The following is a 17,995-nucleotide window of genomic DNA, read 5'->3' on the forward strand; positions in this document are numbered from 1 at the left end:
CAGGGCCCGAATCCATGAAACGTAACACTGGCCGGACATTGGCCTTTCACACGAATGAGAAGCACGAAGGGAAAACTGTCGTCCCTGGGTGGGCTCGAACCACCAGCCTTTAGATTAACAGTCTAACGCGCTAACCAATTGCGCCACAGAGACTTAAAAGGAGCTAATATTTCACGCTGCAGAAATGTGATTTCAGACTTTATGGGATTTACAAAAGCACCTCAAGTTCCAAGAAACAGCAGTTTAACGTGCCAAGATAGCAGGCTCTACAGGGTTTCAAAGCCGCTTCACGTGTATGAGCAGCACAAACGGAAAACCTTCGTCCCTGGGTGGGCTCGAACCACCAACCTTTAGATTAACAGTCTAACGCGCTAACCAATTGCGCCACAGAGACGCTGTGTACAGGAATATGGTGCTCTGATGAACGGGGATAGCAGGCCCTACAGGGTTTACAAAACCACCTCAGGTTCCATATGTGGTCAAAATAGCAACATTTGACGATCGCACCTCTTCAAATTCCAGTTCTAAAGCATGTTAGTTAGCTCTGACAAGGGAGAGCGGTGCAGGTCAAAGAAGGCCCAAAAAAGGGCTACGTAATACTTGCCGGTCAAAGCCGTTTCACAACAATGTGCAGCACTAACGGAATAACAGCGTCCCCGGGGGTGAGATCCAACCGCCAACCTTTAGATTAACAGTGTAACACGCAAAGCTGCAGCGGCAAAGAGAGGCACAATGTCGCTCTGATGAAGGAGGATAGCAGGCTCTACAGGGTTGACAAAAGGCCCACACCTTCCAAGGGTGGTCCAAATAAAGACATTTGACGATTTGCTCCTGCTTCTAATTCCAGTGCTAAAGCAGGCTAATTTGCTCCGACGAGGGAGAGCAGTGCGGGTCAACGGCCGACTACAGAAAGTGAGCAGGGCCCGAATCCATGAAACGTAACACTGGCCGGACATTGGCCTTTCACACGAATGAGAAGCACGAAGGGAAAACTGTCGTCCCTGGGTGGGCTCGAACCACCAGCCTTTAGATTAACAGTCTAACGCGCTAACCAATTGCGCCACAGAGACTTAAAAGGAGCTAATATTTCACGCTGCAGAAATGTGATTTCAGACTTTATGGGATTTACAAAAGCACCTCAAGTTCCAAGAAACAGCAGTTTAACGTGCCAAGATAGCAGGCTCTACAGGGTTTCAAAGCCGCTTCACGTGTATGAGCAGCACAAACGGAAAACCTTCGTCCCTGGGTGGGCTCGAACCACCAACCTTTAGATTAACAGTCTAACGCGCTAACCAATTGCGCCACAGAGACGCTGTGTACAGGAATATGGTGCTCTGATGAACGGGGATAGCAGGCCCTACAGGGTTTACAAAACCACCTCAGGTTCCATATGTGGTCAAAATAGCAACATTTGACGATCGCACCTCTTCAAATTCCAGTTCTAAAGCATGTTAGTTAGCTCTGACAAGGGAGAGCGGTGCAGGTCAAAGAAGGCCCAAAAAAGGGCTACGTAATACTTGCCGGTCAAAGCCGTTTCACAACAATGTGCAGCACTAACGGAATAACAGCGTCCCCGGGGGTGAGATCCAACCGCCAACCTTTAGATTAACAGTGTAACACGCAAAGCTGCAGCGGCAAAGAGAGGCACAATGTCGCTCTGATGAAGGAGGATAGCAGGCTCTACAGGGTTGACAAAAGGCCCACACCTTCCAAGGGTGGTCCAAATAAAGACATTTGACGATTTGCTCCTGCTTCTAATTCCAGTGCTAAAGCAGGCTAATTTGCTCCGACGAGGGAGAGCAGTGCGGGTCAACGGCCGACTACAGAAAGTGAGCAGGGCCCGAATCCATGAAACGTAACACTGGCCGGACATTGGCCTTTCACACGAATGAGAAGCACGAAGGGAAAACTGTCGTCCCTGGGTGGGCTCGAACCACCAGCCTTTAGATTAACAGTCTAACGCGCTAACCAATTGCGCCACAGAGACTTAAAAGGAGCTAATATTTCACGCTGCAGAAATGTGATTTCAGACTTTATGGGATTTACAAAAGCACCTCAAGTTACTTTATGGGATTTACAAAACCACCTCAAGTTCCAAGAAACAGCAGTTTAACGTGCTAAACAACTGCGCCACAGAGACCTACAACAGCCAGATGTTTCATTGTGATGAAGCGGGATATAGGGCTCTAAAGGGTTTACAGAACCACCTCGAATAGCATTGGGTGGTGAAAATAGCAACATCTGACAATCGCAGCGCTTGAAATTCCAGCGCTAAAGCATGCCAGTTATCTCAGACATGGGAGAGCAGGGCAACTCAAAGCACGATCGGCCACAGAAAGTAAGCAGGCCCAAATCGTGGTGAGGTAACACGGGCCAAGATAGCAGGCTCTACAGGGTTTCAAAGCCGCTTCACGTGTATGAGCAGCACAAACGGAAAACCTTCGTCCCTGGGTGGGCTCGAACCACCAACCTTTAGATTAACAGTCTAACGCGCTAACCAATTGCGCCACAGAGACGCTGTGTACAGGAATATGGTGCTCTGATGAACGGGGATAGCAGGCCCTACAGGGTTTACAAAACCACCTCAGGTTCCATATGTGGTCAAAATAGCAACATTTGACGATCGCACCTCTTCAAATTCCAGTTCTAAAGCATGTTAGTTAGCTCTGACAAGGGAGAGCGGTGCAGGTCAAAGAAGGCCCAAAAAAGGGCTACGTAATACTTGCCGGTCAAAGCCGTTTCACAACAATGTGCAGCACTAACGGAATAACAGCGTCCCCGGGGGTGAGATCCAACCGCCAACCTTTAGATTAACAGTGTAACACGCAAAGCTGCAGCGGCAAAGAGAGGCACAATGTCGCTCTGATGAAGGAGGATAGCAGGCTCTACAGGGTTGACAAAAGGCCCACACCTTCCAAGGGTGGTCCAAATAAAGACATTTGACGATTTGCTCCTGCTTCTAATTCCAGTGCTAAAGCAGGCTAATTTGCTCCGACGAGGGAGAGCAGTGCGGGTCAACGGCCGACTACAGAAAGTGAGCAGGGCCCGAATCCATGAAACGTAACACTGGCCGGACATTGGCCTTTCACACGAATGAGAAGCACGAAGGGAAAACTGTCGTCCCTGGGTGGGCTCGAACCACCAGCCTTTAGATTAACAGTCTAACGCGCTAACCAATTGCGCCACAGAGACTTAAAAGGAGCTAATATTTCACGCTGCAGAAATGTGATTTCAGACTTTATGGGATTTACAAAACCTCAAGTTCCAAGAAACAGCAGTTTAACGTGCCAAGATAGCAGGCTCTACAGGGTTTCAAAGCCGCTTCACGTGTATGAGCAGCACAAACGGAAAACCTTCGTCCCTGGGTGGGCTCGAACCACCAACCTTTAGATTACAGAGACTTAAAGGGAGCTAATATTTCACGCTGCAGAAATGTGATTTCAGACTTTATGGGATTTACAAAAGCACCTCAAGTTACTTTATGGGATTTACAAAACCACCTCAAGTTCCAAGAAACAGCAGTTTAACGTGCTAAACAACTGCGCCACAGAGACCTACAACAGCCAGATGTTTCATTGTGATGAAGCGGGATATAGGGCTCTAAAGGGTTTACAGAACCACCTCGAATAGCATTGGGTGGTGAAAATAGCAACATCTGACAATCGCAGCGCTTGAAATTCCAGCGCTAAAGCATGCCAGTTATCTCAGACATGGGAGAGCAGGGCAACTCAAAGCACGATCGGCCACAGAAAGTAAGCAGGCCCAAATCGTGGTGAGGTAACACGGGCCAAGATAGCAGGCTCTACAGGGTTTCAAAGCCGCTTCACGTGTATGAGCAGCACAAACGGAAAACCTTCGTCCCTGGGTGGGCTCGAACCACCAACCTTTAGATTAACAGTCTAACGCGCTAACCAATTGCGCCACAGAGACGCTGTGTACAGGAATATGGTGCTCTGATGAACGGGGATAGCAGGCCCTACAGGGTTTACAAAACCACCTCAGGTTCCATATGTGGTCAAAATAGCAACATTTGACGATCGCACCTCTTCAAATTCCAGTTCTAAAGCATGTTAGTTAGCTCTGACAAGGGAGAGCGGTGCAGGTCAAAGAAGGCCCAAAAAAGGGCTACGTAATACTTGCCGGTCAAAGCCGTTTCACAACAATGTGCAGCACTAACGGAATAACAGCGTCCCCGGGGGTGAGATCCAACCGCCAACCTTTAGATTAACAGTGTAACACGCAAAGCTGCAGCGGCAAAGAGAGGCACAATGTCGCTCTGATGAAGGAGGATAGCAGGCTCTACAGGGTTGACAAAAGGCCCACACCTTCCAAGGGTGGTCCAAATAAAGACATTTGACGATTTGCTCCTGCTTCTAATTCCAGTGCTAAAGCAGGCTAATTTGCTCCGACGAGGGAGAGCAGTGCGGGTCAACGGCCGACTACAGAAAGTGAGCAGGGCCCGAATCCATGAAACGTAACACTGGCCGGACATTGGCCTTTCACACGAATGAGAAGCACGAAGGGAAAACTGTCGTCCCTGGGTGGGCTCGAACCACCAGCCTTTAGATTAACAGTCTAACGCGCTAACCAATTGCGCCACAGAGACTTAAAAGGAGCTAATATTTCACGCTGCAGAAATGTGATTTCAGACTTTATGGGATTTACAAAAGCACCTCAAGTTACTTTATGGGATTTACAAAACCACCTCAAGTTCCAAGAAACAGCAGTTTAACGTGCTAAACAACTGCGCCACAGAGACCTACAACAGCCAGATGTTTCATTGTGATGAAGCGGGATATAGGGCTCTAAAGGGTTTACAGAACCACCTCGAATAGCATTGGGTGGTGAAAATAGCAACATCTGACAATCGCAGCGCTTGAAATTCCAGCGCTAAAGCATGCCAGTTATCTCAGACATGGGAGAGCAGGGCAACTCAAAGCACGATCGGCCACAGAAAGTAAGCAGGCCCAAATCGTGGTGAGGTAACACGGGCCAAGATAGCAGGCTCTACAGGGTTTCAAAGCCGCTTCACGTGTATGAGCAGCACAAACGGAAAACCTTCGTCCCTGGGTGGGCTCGAACCACCAACCTTTAGATTAACAGTCTAACGCGCTAACCAATTGCGCCACAGAGACGCTGTGTACAGGAATATGGTGCTCTGATGAACGGGGATAGCAGGCCCTACAGGGTTTACAAAACCACCTCAGGTTCCATATGTGGTCAAAATAGCAACATTTGACGATCGCACCTCTTCAAATTCCAGTTCTAAAGCATGTTAGTTAGCTCTGACAAGGGAGAGCGGTGCAGGTCAAAGAAGGCCCAAAAAAGGGCTACGTAATACTTGCCGGTCAAAGCCGTTTCACAACAATGTGCAGCACTAACGGAATAACAGCGTCCCCGGGGGTGAGATCCAACCGCCAACCTTTAGATTAACAGTGTAACACGCAAAGCTGCAGCGGCAAAGAGAGGCACAATGTCGCTCTGATGAAGGAGGATAGCAGGCTCTACAGGGTTGACAAAAGGCCCACACCTTCCAAGGGTGGTCCAAATAAAGACATTTGACGATTTGCTCCTGCTTCTAATTCCAGTGCTAAAGCAGGCTAATTTGCTCCGACGAGGGAGAGCAGTGCGGGTCAACGGCCGACTACAGAAAGTGAGCAGGGCCCGAATCCATGAAACGTAACACTGGCCGGACATTGGCCTTTCACACGAATGAGAAGCACGAAGGGAAAACTGTCGTCCCTGGGTGGGCTCGAACCACCAGCCTTTAGATTAACAGTCTAACGCGCTAACCAATTGCGCCACAGAGACTTAAAAGGAGCTAATATTTCACGCTGCAGAAATGTGATTTCAGACTTTATGGGATTTACAAAAGCACCTCAAGTTACTTTATGGGATTTACAAAACCACCTCAAGTTCCAAGAAACAGCAGTTTAACGTGCTAAACAACTGCGCCACAGAGACCTACAACAGCCAGATGTTTCATTGTGATGAAGCGGGATATAGGGCTCTAAAGGGTTTACAGAACCACCTCGAATAGCATTGGGTGGTGAAAATAGCAACATCTGACAATCGCAGCGCTTGAAATTCCAGCGCTAAAGCATGCCAGTTATCTCAGACATGGGAGAGCAGGGCAACTCAAAGCACGATCGGCCACAGAAAGTAAGCAGGCCCAAATCGTGGTGAGGTAACACGGGCCAAGATAGCAGGCTCTACAGGGTTTCAAAGCCGCTTCACGTGTATGAGCAGCACAAACGGAAAACCTTCGTCCCTGGGTGGGCTCGAACCACCAACCTTTAGATTAACAGTCTAACGCGCTAACCAATTGCGCCACAGAGACGCTGTGTACAGGAATATGGTGCTCTGATGAACGGGGATAGCAGGCCCTACAGGGTTTACAAAACCACCTCAGGTTCCATATGTGGTCAAAATAGCAACATTTGACGATCGCACCTCTTCAAATTCCAGTTCTAAAGCATGTTAGTTAGCTCTGACAAGGGAGAGCGGTGCAGGTCAAAGAAGGCCCAAAAAAGGGCTACGTAATACTTGCCGGTCAAAGCCGTTTCACAACAATGTGCAGCACTAACGGAATAACAGCGTCCCCGGGGGTGAGATCCAACCGCCAACCTTTAGATTAACAGTGTAACACGCAAAGCTGCAGCGGCAAAGAGAGGCACAATGTCGCTCTGATGAAGGAGGATAGCAGGCTCTACAGGGTTGACAAAAGGCCCACACCTTCCAAGGGTGGTCCAAATAAAGACATTTGACGATTTGCTCCTGCTTCTAATTCCAGTGCTAAAGCAGGCTAATTTGCTCCGACGAGGGAGAGCAGTGCGGGTCAACGGCCGACTACAGAAAGTGAGCAGGGCCCGAATCCATGAAACGTAACACTGGCCGGTCATTGGCCTTTCACACGAATGAGAAGCACGAAGGGAAAACTGTCGTCCCTGGGTGGGCTCGAACCACCAGCCTTTAGATTAACAGTCTAACGCGCTAACCAATTGCGCCACAGAGACTTAAAAGGAGCTAATATTTCACGCTGCAGAAATGTGATTTCAGACTTTATGGGATTTACAAAAGCACCTCAAGTTACTTTATGGGATTTACAAAACCACCTCAAGTTCCAAGAAACAGCAGTTTAACGTGCTAAACAACTGCGCCACAGAGACCTACAACAGCCAGATGTTTCATTGTGATGAAGCGGGATATAGGGCTCTAAAGGGTTTACAGAACCACCTCGAATAGCATTGGGTGGTGAAAATAGCAACATCTGACAATCGCAGCGCTTGAAATTCCAGCGCTAAAGCATGCCAGTTATCTCAGACATGGGAGAGCAGGGCAACTCAAAGCACGATCGGCCACAGAAAGTAAGCAGGCCCAAATCGTGGTGAGGTAACACGGGCCAAGATAGCAGGCTCTACAGGGTTTCAAAGCCGCTTCACGTGTATGAGCAGCACAAACGGAAAACCTTCGTCCCTGGGTGGGCTCGAACCACCAACCTTTAGATTAACAGTCTAACGCGCTAACCAATTGCGCCACAGAGACGCTGTGTACAGGAATATGGTGCTCTGATGAATGGGGATAGCAGGCCCTACAGGGTTTACAAAACCACCTCAGGTTCCATATGTGGTCAAAATAGCAACATTTGACGATCGCACCTCTTCAAATTCCAGTTCTAAAGCATGTTAGTTAGCTCTGACAAGGGAGAGCGGTGCAGGTCAAAGAAGGCCCAAAAAAGGGCTACGTAATACTTGCCGGTCAAAGCCGTTTCACAACAATGTGCAGCACTAACGGAATAACAGCGTCCCCGGGGGTGAGATCCAACCGCCAACCTTTAGATTAACAGTGTAACACGCAAAGCTGCAGCGGCAAAGAGAGGCACAATGTCGCTCTGATGAAGGAGGATAGCAGGCTCTACAGGGTTGACAAAAGGCCCACACCTTCCAAGGGTGGTCCAAATAAAGACATTTGACGATTTGCTCCTGCTTCTAATTCCAGTGCTAAAGCAGGCTAATTTGCTCCGACGAGGGAGAGCAGTGCGGGTCAACGGCCGACTACAGAAAGTGAGCAGGGCCCGAATCCATGAAACGTAACACTGGCCGGACATTGGCCTTTCACACGAATGAGAAGCACGAAGGGAAAACTGTCGTCCCTGGGTGGGCTCGAACCACCAGCCTTTAGATTAACAGTCTAACGCGCTAACCAATTGCGCCACAGAGACTTAAAAGGAGCTAATATTTCACGCTGCAGAAATGTGATTTCAGACTTTATGGGATTTACAAAAGCACCTCAAGTTACTTTATGGGATTTACAAAACCACCTCAAGTTCCAAGAAACAGCAGTTTAACGTGCTAAACAACTGCGCCACAGAGACCTACAACAGCCAGATGTTTCATTGTGATGAAGCGGGATATAGGGCTCTAAAGGGTTTACAGAACCACCTCGAATAGCATTGGGTGGTGAAAATAGCAACATCTGACAATCGCAGCGCTTGAAATTCCAGCGCTAAAGCATGCCAGTTATCTCAGACATGGGAGAGCAGGGCAACTCAAAGCACGATCGGCCACAGAAAGTAAGCAGGCCCAAATCGTGGTGAGGTAACACGGGCCAAGATAGCAGGCTCTACAGGGTTTCAAAGCCGCTTCACGTGTATGAGCAGCACAAACGGAAAACCTTCGTCCCTGGGTGGGCTCGAACCACCAACCTTTAGATTAACAGTCTAACGCGCTAACCAATTGCGCCACAGAGACGCTGTGTACAGGAATATGGTGCTCTGATGAACGGGGATAGCAGGCCCTACAGGGTTTACAAAACCACCTCAGGTTCCATATGTGGTCAAAATAGCAACATTTGACGATCGCACCTCTTCAAATTCCAGTTCTAAAGCATGTTAGTTAGCTCTGACAAGGGAGAGCGGTGCAGGTCAAAGAAGGCCCAAAAAAGGGCTACGTAATACTTGCCGGTCAAAGCCGTTTCACAACAATGTGCAGCACTAACGGAATAACAGCGTCCCCGGGGGTGAGATCCAACCGCCAACCTTTAGATTAACAGTGTAACACGCAAAGCTGCAGCGGCAAAGAGAGGCACAATGTCGCTCTGATGAAGGAGGATAGCAGGCTCTACAGGGTTGACAAAAGGCCCACACCTTCCAAGGGTGGTCCAAATAAAGACATTTGACGATTTGCTCCTGCTTCTAATTCCAGTGCTAAAGCAGGCTAATTTGCTCCGACGAGGGAGAGCAGTGCGGGTCAACGGCCGACTACAGAAAGTGAGCAGGGCCCGAATCCATGAAACGTAACACTGGCCGGTCATTGGCCTTTCACACGAATGAGAAGCACGAAGGGAAAACTGTCGTCCCTGGGTGGGCTCGAACCACCAGCCTTTAGATTAACAGTCTAACGCGCTAACCAATTGCGCCACAGAGACTTAAAAGGAGCTAATATTTCACGCTGCAGAAATGTGATTTCAGACTTTATGGGATTTACAAAAGCACCTCAAGTTACTTTATGGGATTTACAAAACCACCTCAAGTTCCAAGAAACAGCAGTTTAACGTGCTAAACAACTGCGCCACAGAGACCTACAACAGCCAGATGTTTCATTGTGATGAAGCGGGATATAGGGCTCTAAAGGGTTTACAGAACCACCTCGAATAGCATTGGGTGGTGAAAATAGCAACATCTGACAATCGCAGCGCTTGAAATTCCAGCGCTAAAGCATGCCAGTTATCTCAGACATGGGAGAGCAGGGCAACTCAAAGCACGATCGGCCACAGAAAGTAAGCAGGCCCAAATCGTGGTGAGGTAACACGGGCCAAGATAGCAGGCTCTACAGGGTTTCAAAGCCGCTTCACGTGTATGAGCAGCACAAACGGAAAACCTTCGTCCCTGGGTGGGCTCGAACCACCAACCTTTAGATTAACAGTCTAACGCGCTAACCAATTGCGCCACAGAGACGCTGTGTACAGGAATATGGTGCTCTGATGAACGGGGATAGCAGGCCCTACAGGGTTTACAAAACCACCTCAGGTTCCATATGTGGTCAAAATAGCAACATTTGACGATCGCACCTCTTCAAATTCCAGTTCTAAAGCATGTTAGTTAGCTCTGACAAGGGAGAGCGGTGCAGGTCAAAGAAGGCCCAAAAAAGGGCTACGTAATACTTGCCGGTCAAAGCCGTTTCACAACAATGTGCAGCACTAACGGAATAACAGCGTCCCCGGGGGTGAGATCCAACCGCCAACCTTTAGATTAACAGTGTAACACGCAAAGCTGCAGCGGCAAAGAGAGGCACAATGTCGCTCTGATGAAGGAGGATAGCAGGCTCTACAGGGTTGACAAAAGGCCCACACCTTCCAAGGGTGGTCCAAATAAAGACATTTGACGATTTGCTCCTGCTTCTAATTCCAGTGCTAAAGCAGGCTAATTTGCTCCGACGAGGGAGAGCAGTGCGGGTCAACGGCCGACTACAGAAAGTGAGCAGGGCCCGAATCCATGAAACGTAACACTGGCCGGACATTGGCCTTTCACACGAATGAGAAGCACGAAGGGAAAACTGTCGTCCCTGGGTGGGCTCGAACCACCAGCCTTTAGATTAACAGTCTAACGCGCTAACCAATTGCGCCACAGAGACTTAAAAGGAGCTAATATTTCACGCTGCAGAAATGTGATTTCAGACTTTATGGGATTTACAAAAGCACCTCAAGTTCCAAGAAACAGCAGTTTAACGTGCCAAGATAGCAGGCTCTACAGGGTTTCAAAGCCGCTTCACGTGTATGAGCAGCACAAACGGAAAACCTTCGTCCCTGGGTGGGCTCGAACCACCAACCTTTAGATTAACAGTCTAACGCGCTAACCAATTGCGCCACAGAGACGCTGTGTACAGGAATATGGTGCTCTGATGAACGGGGATAGCAGGCCCTACAGGGTTTACAAAACCACCTCAGGTTCCATATGTGGTCAAAATAGCAACATTTGACGATCGCACCTCTTCAAATTCCAGTTCTAAAGCATGTTAGTTAGCTCTGACAAGGGAGAGCGGTGCAGGTCAAAGAAGGCCCAAAAAAGGGCTACGTAATACTTGCCGGTCAAAGCCGTTTCACAACAATGTGCAGCACTAACGGAATAACAGCGTCCCCGGGGGTGAGATCCAACCGCCAACCTTTAGATTAACAGTGTAACACGCAAAGCTGCAGCGGCAAAGAGAGGCACAATGTCGCTCTGATGAAGGAGGATAGCAGGCTCTACAGGGTTGACAAAAGGCCCACACCTTCCAAGGGTGGTCCAAATAAAGACATTTGACGATTTGCTCCTGCTTCTAATTCCAGTGCTAAAGCAGGCTAATTTGCTCCGACGAGGGAGAGCAGTGCGGGTCAACGGCCGACTACAGAAAGTGAGCAGGGCCCGAATCCATGAAACGTAACACTGGCCGGACATTGGCCTTTCACACGAATGAGAAGCACGAAGGGAAAACTGTCGTCCCTGGGTGGGCTCGAACCACCAGCCTTTAGATTAACAGTCTAACGCGCTAACCAATTGCGCCACAGAGACTTAAAAGGAGCTAATATTTCACGCTGCAGAAATGTGATTTCAGACTTTATGGGATTTACAAAAGCACCTCAAGTTACTTTATGGGATTTACAAAACCACCTCAAGTTCCAAGAAACAGCAGTTTAACGTGCTAAACAACTGCGCCACAGAGACCTACAACAGCCAGATGTTTCATTGTGATGAAGCGGGATATAGGGCTCTAAAGGGTTTACAGAACCACCTCGAATAGCATTGGGTGGTGAAAATAGCAACATCTGACAATCGCAGCGCTTGAAATTCCAGCGCTAAAGCATGCCAGTTATCTCAGACATGGGAGAGCAGGGCAACTCAAAGCACGATCGGCCACAGAAAGTAAGCAGGCCCAAATCGTGGTGAGGTAACACGGGCCAAGATAGCAGGCTCTACAGGGTTTCAAAGCCGCTTCACGTGTATGAGCAGCACAAACGGAAAACCTTCGTCCCTGGGTGGGCTCGAACCACCAACCTTTAGATTAACAGTCTAACGCGCTAACCAATTGCGCCACAGAGACGCTGTGTACAGGAATATGGTGCTCTGATGAACGGGGATAGCAGGCCCTACAGGGTTTACAAAACCACCTCAGGTTCCATATGTGGTCAAAATAGCAACATTTGACGATCGCACCTCTTCAAATTCCAGTTCTAAAGCATGTTAGTTAGCTCTGACAAGGGAGAGCGGTGCAGGTCAAAGAAGGCCCAAAAAAGGGCTACGTAATACTTGCCGGTCAAAGCCGTTTCACAACAATGTGCAGCACTAACGGAATAACAGCGTCCCCGGGGGTGAGATCCAACCGCCAACCTTTAGATTAACAGTGTAACACGCAAAGCTGCAGCGGCAAAGAGAGGCACAATGTCGCTCTGATGAAGGAGGATAGCAGGCTCTACAGGGTTGACAAAAGGCCCACACCTTCCAAGGGTGGTCCAAATAAAGACATTTGACGATTTGCTCCTGCTTCTAATTCCAGTGCTAAAGCAGGCTAATTTGCTCCGACGAGGGAGAGCAGTGCGGGTCAACGGCCGACTACAGAAAGTGAGCAGGGCCCGAATCCATGAAACGTAACACTGGCCGGACATTGGCCTTTCACACGAATGAGAAGCACGAAGGGAAAACTGTCGTCCCTGGGTGGGCTCGAACCACCAGCCTTTAGATTAACAGTCTAACGCGCTAACCAATTGCGCCACAGAGACTTAAAAGGAGCTAATATTTCACGCTGCAGAAATGTGATTTCAGACTTTATGGGATTTACAAAAGCACCTCAAGTTCCAAGAAACAGCAGTTTAACGTGCCAAGATAGCAGGCTCTACAGGGTTTCAAAGCCGCTTCACGTGTATGAGCAGCACAAACGGAAAACCTTCGTCCCTGGGTGGGCTCGAACCATCAACCTTTAGATTAACAGTCTAACGCGCTAACCAATTGCGCCACAGAGACGCTGTGTACAGGAATATGGTGCTCTGATGAACGGGGATAGCAGGCCCTACAGGGTTTACAAAACCACCTCAGGTTCCATATGTGGTCAAAATAGCAACATTTGACGATCGCACCTCTTCAAATTCCAGTTCTAAAGCATGTTAGTTAGCTCTGACAAGGGAGAGCGGTGCAGGTCAAAGAAGGCCCAAAAAAGGGCTACGTAATACTTGCCGGTCAAAGCCGTTTCACAACAATGTGCAGCACTAACGGAATAACAGCGTCCCCGGGGGTGAGATCCAACCGCCAACCTTTAGATTAACAGTGTAACACGCAAAGCTGCAGCGGCAAAGAGAGGCACAATGTCGCTCTGATGAAGGAGGATAGCAGGCTCTACAGGGTTGACAAAAGGCCCACACCTTCCAAGGGTGGTCCAAATAAAGACATTTGACGATTTGCTCCTGCTTCTAATTCCAGTGCTAAAGCAGGCTAATTTGCTCCGACGAGGGAGAGCAGTGCGGGTCAACGGCCGACTACAGAAAGTGAGCAGGGCCCGAATCCATGAAACGTAACACTGGCCGGTCATTGGCCTTTCACACGAATGAGAAGCACGAAGGGAAAACTGTCGTCCCTGGGTGGGCTCGAACCACCAGCCTTTAGATTAACAGTCTAACGCGCTAACCAATTGCGCCACAGAGACTTAAAAGGAGCTAATATTTCACGCTGCAGAAATGTGATTTCAGACTTTATGGGATTTACAAAAGCACCTCAAGTTACTTTATGGGATTTACAAAACCACCTCAAGTTCCAAGAAACAGCAGTTTAACGTGCTAAACAACTGCGCCACAGAGACCTACAACAGCCAGATGTTTCATTGTGATGAAGCGGGATATAGGGCTCTAAAGGGTTTACAGAACCACCTCGAATAGCATTGGGTGGTGAAAATAGCAACATCTGACAATCGCAGCGCTTGAAATTCCAGCGCTAAAGCATGCCAGTTATCTCAGACATGGGAGAGCAGGGCAACTCAAAGCACGATCGGCCACAGAAAGTAAGCAGGCCCAAATCGTGGTGAGGTAACACGGGCCAAGATAGCAGGCTCTACAGGGTTTCAAAGCCGCTTCACGTGTATGAGCAGCACAAACGGAAAACCTTCGTCCCTGGGTGGGCTCGAACCACCAACCTTTAGATTAACAGTCTAACGCGCTAACCAATTGCGCCACAGAGACGCTGTGTACAGGAATATGGTGCTCTGATGAACGGGGATAGCAGGCCCTACAGGGTTTACAAAACCACCTCAGGTTCCATATGTGGTCAAAATAGCAACATTTGACGATCGCACCTCTTCAAATTCCAGTTCTAAAGCATGTTAGTTAGCTCTGACAAGGGAGAGCGGTGCAGGTCAAAGAAGGCCCAAAAAAGGGCTACGTAATACTTGCCGGTCAAAGCCGTTTCACAACAATGTGCAGCACTAACGGAATAACAGCGTCCCCGGGGGTGAGATCCAACCGCCAACCTTTAGATTAACAGTGTAACACGCAAAGCTGCAGCGGCAAAGAGAGGCACAATGTCGCTCTGATGAAGGAGGATAGCAGGCTCTACAGGGTTGACAAAAGGCCCACACCTTCCAAGGGTGGTCCAAATAAAGACATTTGACGATTTGCTCCTGCTTCTAATTCCAGTGCTAAAGCAGGCTAATTTGCTCCGACGAGGGAGAGCAGTGCGGGTCAACGGCCGACTACAGAAAGTGAGCAGGGCCCGAATCCATGAAACGTAACACTGGCCGGACATTGGCCTTTCACACGAATGAGAAGCACGAAGGGAAAACTGTCGTCCCTGGGTGGGCTCGAACCACCAGCCTTTAGATTAACAGTCTAACGCGCTAACCAATTGCGCCACAGAGACTTAAAAGGAGCTAATATTTCACGCTGCAGAAATGTGATTTCAGACTTTATGGGATTTACAAAAGCACCTCAAGTTCCAAGAAACAGCAGTTTAACGTGCCAAGATAGCAGGCTCTACAGGGTTTCAAAGCCGCTTCACGTGTATGAGCAGCACAAACGGAAAACCTTCGTCCCTGGGTGGGCTCGAACCACCAACCTTTAGATTAACAGTCTAACGCGCTAACCAATTGCGCCACAGAGACGCTGTGTACAGGAATATGGTGCTCTGATGAACGGGGATAGCAGGCCCTACAGGGTTTACAAAACCACCTCAGGTTCCATATGTGGTCAAAATAGCAACATTTGACGATCGCACCTCTTCAAATTCCAGTTCTAAAGCATGTTAGTTAGCTCTGACAAGGGAGAGCGGTGCAGGTCAAAGAAGGCCCAAAAAAGGGCTACGTAATACTTGCCGGTCAAAGCCGTTTCACAACAATGTGCAGCACTAACGGAATAACAGCGTCCCCGGGGGTGAGATCCAACCGCCAACCTTTAGATTAACAGTGTAACACGCAAAGCTGCAGCGGCAAAGAGAGGCACAATGTCGCTCTGATGAAGGAGGATAGCAGGCTCTACAGGGTTGACAAAAGGCCCACACCTTCCAAGGGTGGTCCAAATAAAGACATTTGACGATTTGCTCCTGCTTCTAATTCCAGTGCTAAAGCAGGCTAATTTGCTCCGACGAGGGAGAGCAGTGCGGGTCAACGGCCGACTACAGAAAGTGAGCAGGGCCCGAATCCATGAAACGTAACACTGGCCGGACATTGGCCTTTCACACGAATGAGAAGCACGAAGGGAAAACTGTCGTCCCTGGGTGGGCTCGAACCACCAGCCTTTAGATTAACAGTCTAACGCGCTAACCAATTGCGCCACAGAGACTTAAAAGGAGCTAATATTTCACGCTGCAGAAATGTGATTTCAGACTTTATGGGATTTACAAAAGCACCTCAAGTTACTTTATGGGATTTACAAAACCACCTCAAGTTCCAAGAAACAGCAGTTTAACGTGCTAAACAACTGCGCCACAGAGACCTACAACAGCCAGATGTTTCATTGTGATGAAGCGGGATATAGGGCTCTAAAGGGTTTACAGAACCACCTCGAATAGCATTGGGTGGTGAAAATAGCAACATCTGACAATCGCAGCGCTTGAAATTCCAGCGCTAAAGCATGCCAGTTATCTCAGACATGGGAGAGCAGGGCAACTCAAAGCACGATCGGCCACAGAAAGTAAGCAGGCCCAAATCGTGGTGAGGTAACACGGGCCAAGATAGCAGGCTCTACAGGGTTTCAAAGCCGCTTCACGTGTATGAGCAGCACAAACGGAAAACCTTCGTCCCTGGGTGGGCTCGAACCACCAACCTTTAGATTAACAGTCTAACGCGCTAACCAATTGCGCCACAGAGACGCTGTGTACAGGAATATGGTGCTCTGATGAACGGGGATAGCAGGCCCTACAGGGTTTACAAAACCACCTCAGGTTCCATATGTGGTCAAAATAGCAACATTTGACGATCGCACCTCTTCAAATTCCAGTTCTAAAGCATGTTAGTTAGCTCTGACAAGGGAGAGCGGTGCAGGTCAAAGAAGGCCCAAAAAAGGGCTACGTAATACTTGCCGGTCAAAGCCGTTTCACAACAATGTGCAGCACTAACGGAATAACAGCGTCCCCGGGGGTGAGATCCAACCGCCAACCTTTAGATTAACAGTGTAACACGCAAAGCTGCAGCGGCAAAGAGAGGCACAATGTCGCTCTGATGAAGGAGGATAGCAGGCTCTACAGGGTTGACAAAAGGCCCACACCTTCCAAGGGTGGTCCAAATAAAGACATTTGACGATTTGCTCCTGCTTCTAATTCCAGTGCTAAAGCAGGCTAATTTGCTCCGACGAGGGAGAGCAGTGCGGGTCAACGGCCGACTACAGAAAGTGAGCAGGGCCCGAATCCATGAAACGTAACACTGGCCGGACATTGGCCTTTCACACGAATGAGAAGCACGAAGGGAAAACTGTCGTCCCTGGGTGGGCTCGAACCACCAGCCTTTAGATTAACAGTCTAACGCGCTAACCAATTGCGCCACAGAGACTTAAAAGGAGCTAATATTTCACGCTGCAGAAATGTGATTTCAGACTTTATGGGATTTACAAAAGCACCTCAAGTTCCAAGAAACAGCAGTTTAACGTGCCAAGATAGCAGGCTCTACAGGGTTTCAAAGCCGCTTCACGTGTATGAGCAGCACAAACGGAAAACCTTCGTCCCTGGGTGGGCTCGAACCATCAACCTTTAGATTAACAGTCTAACGCGCTAACCAATTGCGCCACAGAGACGCTGGGCACAGGAATATGTTGCTCTGATGAACGGGGATAGCAGGCCCTACAGGGTTTACAAAACCACCTCAGGTTCCATATGTGGTCAAAATAGCAACATTTGACGATCGCACCTCTTCAAATTCCAGTTCTAAAGCATGTTAGTTAGCTCTGACAAGGGAGAGCGGTGCAGGTCAAAGAAGGCCCAAAAAAGGGCTACGTAATACTTGCCGGTCAAAGCCGTTTCACAACAATGTGCAGCACTAACGGAATAACAGCGTCCCCGGGGGTGAGATCCAACCGCCAACCTTTAGATTAACAGTGTAACACGCAAAGCTGCAGCGGCAAAGAGAGGCACAATGTCGCTCTGATGAAGGAGGATAGCAGGCTCTACAGGGTTGACAAAAGGCCCACACCTTCCAAGGGTGGTCCAAATAAAGACATTTGACGATTTGCTCCTGCTTCTAATTCCAGTGCTAAAGCAGGCTAATTTGCTCCGACGAGGGAGAGCAGTGCGGGTCAACGGCCGACTACAGAAAGTGAGCAGGGCCCGAATCCATGAAACGTAACACTGGCCGGACATTGGCCTTTCACACGAATGAGAAGCACGAAGGGAAAACTGTCGTCCCTGGGTGGGCTCGAACCACCAGCCTTTAGATTAACAGTCTAACGCGCTAACCAATTGCGCCACAGAGACTTAAAAGGAGCTAATATTTCACGCTGCAGAAATGTGATTTCAGACTTTATGGGATTTACAAAAGCACCTCAAGTTCCAAGA

The 17,995-nt window shown here is 48.8% G+C and overlaps 31 non-coding genes across 31 annotated transcripts; all 31 read right to left on the reverse strand.

The window, feature by feature from the left end:
* Positions 1–79: 79 nt before the first annotated feature.
* Positions 80–153, reverse strand: trnan-guu. Its single transcript has one exon. It is a non-coding gene; the product is annotated as a tRNA-Asn (tRNA).
* A 167-nt stretch (positions 154–320) lies between these two features.
* Positions 321–394, reverse strand: trnan-guu. The gene has a single exon. It is a non-coding gene; the product is annotated as a tRNA-Asn (tRNA).
* A 602-nt stretch (positions 395–996) lies between these two features.
* Positions 997–1,070, reverse strand: trnan-guu. The gene has a single exon. It is a non-coding gene; the product is annotated as a tRNA-Asn (tRNA).
* Positions 1,071–1,237: 167 nt separating this feature from the next.
* trnan-guu lies at positions 1,238–1,311 on the reverse strand. Its single transcript has one exon. It is a non-coding gene; the product is annotated as a tRNA-Asn (tRNA).
* A 602-nt stretch (positions 1,312–1,913) lies between these two features.
* On the reverse strand, positions 1,914–1,987 carry trnan-guu. Its single transcript has one exon. It is a non-coding gene; the product is annotated as a tRNA-Asn (tRNA).
* A 455-nt stretch (positions 1,988–2,442) lies between these two features.
* trnan-guu lies at positions 2,443–2,516 on the reverse strand. Its single transcript has one exon. It is a non-coding gene; the product is annotated as a tRNA-Asn (tRNA).
* A 602-nt stretch (positions 2,517–3,118) lies between these two features.
* trnan-guu lies at positions 3,119–3,192 on the reverse strand. Its single transcript has one exon. It is a non-coding gene; the product is annotated as a tRNA-Asn (tRNA).
* A 664-nt stretch (positions 3,193–3,856) lies between these two features.
* Positions 3,857–3,930, reverse strand: trnan-guu. The gene has a single exon. It is a non-coding gene; the product is annotated as a tRNA-Asn (tRNA).
* A 602-nt stretch (positions 3,931–4,532) lies between these two features.
* On the reverse strand, positions 4,533–4,606 carry trnan-guu. Its single transcript has one exon. It is a non-coding gene; the product is annotated as a tRNA-Asn (tRNA).
* A 455-nt stretch (positions 4,607–5,061) lies between these two features.
* trnan-guu lies at positions 5,062–5,135 on the reverse strand. Its single transcript has one exon. It is a non-coding gene; the product is annotated as a tRNA-Asn (tRNA).
* A 602-nt stretch (positions 5,136–5,737) lies between these two features.
* Positions 5,738–5,811, reverse strand: trnan-guu. The gene has a single exon. It is a non-coding gene; the product is annotated as a tRNA-Asn (tRNA).
* Positions 5,812–6,266: 455 nt separating this feature from the next.
* On the reverse strand, positions 6,267–6,340 carry trnan-guu. The gene has a single exon. It is a non-coding gene; the product is annotated as a tRNA-Asn (tRNA).
* Positions 6,341–6,942: 602 nt separating this feature from the next.
* On the reverse strand, positions 6,943–7,016 carry trnan-guu. The gene has a single exon. It is a non-coding gene; the product is annotated as a tRNA-Asn (tRNA).
* Positions 7,017–7,471: 455 nt separating this feature from the next.
* Positions 7,472–7,545, reverse strand: trnan-guu. Its single transcript has one exon. It is a non-coding gene; the product is annotated as a tRNA-Asn (tRNA).
* A 602-nt stretch (positions 7,546–8,147) lies between these two features.
* Positions 8,148–8,221, reverse strand: trnan-guu. The gene has a single exon. It is a non-coding gene; the product is annotated as a tRNA-Asn (tRNA).
* Positions 8,222–8,676: 455 nt separating this feature from the next.
* trnan-guu lies at positions 8,677–8,750 on the reverse strand. The gene has a single exon. It is a non-coding gene; the product is annotated as a tRNA-Asn (tRNA).
* A 602-nt stretch (positions 8,751–9,352) lies between these two features.
* Positions 9,353–9,426, reverse strand: trnan-guu. Its single transcript has one exon. It is a non-coding gene; the product is annotated as a tRNA-Asn (tRNA).
* A 455-nt stretch (positions 9,427–9,881) lies between these two features.
* trnan-guu lies at positions 9,882–9,955 on the reverse strand. Its single transcript has one exon. It is a non-coding gene; the product is annotated as a tRNA-Asn (tRNA).
* Positions 9,956–10,557: 602 nt separating this feature from the next.
* trnan-guu lies at positions 10,558–10,631 on the reverse strand. Its single transcript has one exon. It is a non-coding gene; the product is annotated as a tRNA-Asn (tRNA).
* Positions 10,632–10,798: 167 nt separating this feature from the next.
* Positions 10,799–10,872, reverse strand: trnan-guu. Its single transcript has one exon. It is a non-coding gene; the product is annotated as a tRNA-Asn (tRNA).
* Positions 10,873–11,474: 602 nt separating this feature from the next.
* Positions 11,475–11,548, reverse strand: trnan-guu. Its single transcript has one exon. It is a non-coding gene; the product is annotated as a tRNA-Asn (tRNA).
* Positions 11,549–12,003: 455 nt separating this feature from the next.
* On the reverse strand, positions 12,004–12,077 carry trnan-guu. Its single transcript has one exon. It is a non-coding gene; the product is annotated as a tRNA-Asn (tRNA).
* A 602-nt stretch (positions 12,078–12,679) lies between these two features.
* trnan-guu lies at positions 12,680–12,753 on the reverse strand. Its single transcript has one exon. It is a non-coding gene; the product is annotated as a tRNA-Asn (tRNA).
* Positions 12,754–13,596: 843 nt separating this feature from the next.
* trnan-guu lies at positions 13,597–13,670 on the reverse strand. The gene has a single exon. It is a non-coding gene; the product is annotated as a tRNA-Asn (tRNA).
* Positions 13,671–14,125: 455 nt separating this feature from the next.
* On the reverse strand, positions 14,126–14,199 carry trnan-guu. The gene has a single exon. It is a non-coding gene; the product is annotated as a tRNA-Asn (tRNA).
* Positions 14,200–14,801: 602 nt separating this feature from the next.
* trnan-guu lies at positions 14,802–14,875 on the reverse strand. Its single transcript has one exon. It is a non-coding gene; the product is annotated as a tRNA-Asn (tRNA).
* Positions 14,876–15,042: 167 nt separating this feature from the next.
* Positions 15,043–15,116, reverse strand: trnan-guu. The gene has a single exon. It is a non-coding gene; the product is annotated as a tRNA-Asn (tRNA).
* A 602-nt stretch (positions 15,117–15,718) lies between these two features.
* trnan-guu lies at positions 15,719–15,792 on the reverse strand. The gene has a single exon. It is a non-coding gene; the product is annotated as a tRNA-Asn (tRNA).
* Positions 15,793–16,247: 455 nt separating this feature from the next.
* trnan-guu lies at positions 16,248–16,321 on the reverse strand. The gene has a single exon. It is a non-coding gene; the product is annotated as a tRNA-Asn (tRNA).
* Positions 16,322–16,923: 602 nt separating this feature from the next.
* On the reverse strand, positions 16,924–16,997 carry trnan-guu. The gene has a single exon. It is a non-coding gene; the product is annotated as a tRNA-Asn (tRNA).
* Positions 16,998–17,840: 843 nt separating this feature from the next.
* trnan-guu lies at positions 17,841–17,914 on the reverse strand. Its single transcript has one exon. It is a non-coding gene; the product is annotated as a tRNA-Asn (tRNA).
* Between the last annotated feature and the right edge of the window lie 81 nt (positions 17,915–17,995).

This window comes from Esox lucius, chromosome 24 (genome assembly GCF_011004845.1).
Source record: "Esox lucius isolate fEsoLuc1 chromosome 24, fEsoLuc1.pri, whole genome shotgun sequence".
NCBI classification, from domain to species: Eukaryota; Metazoa; Chordata; class Actinopteri; order Esociformes; family Esocidae; genus Esox; species Esox lucius.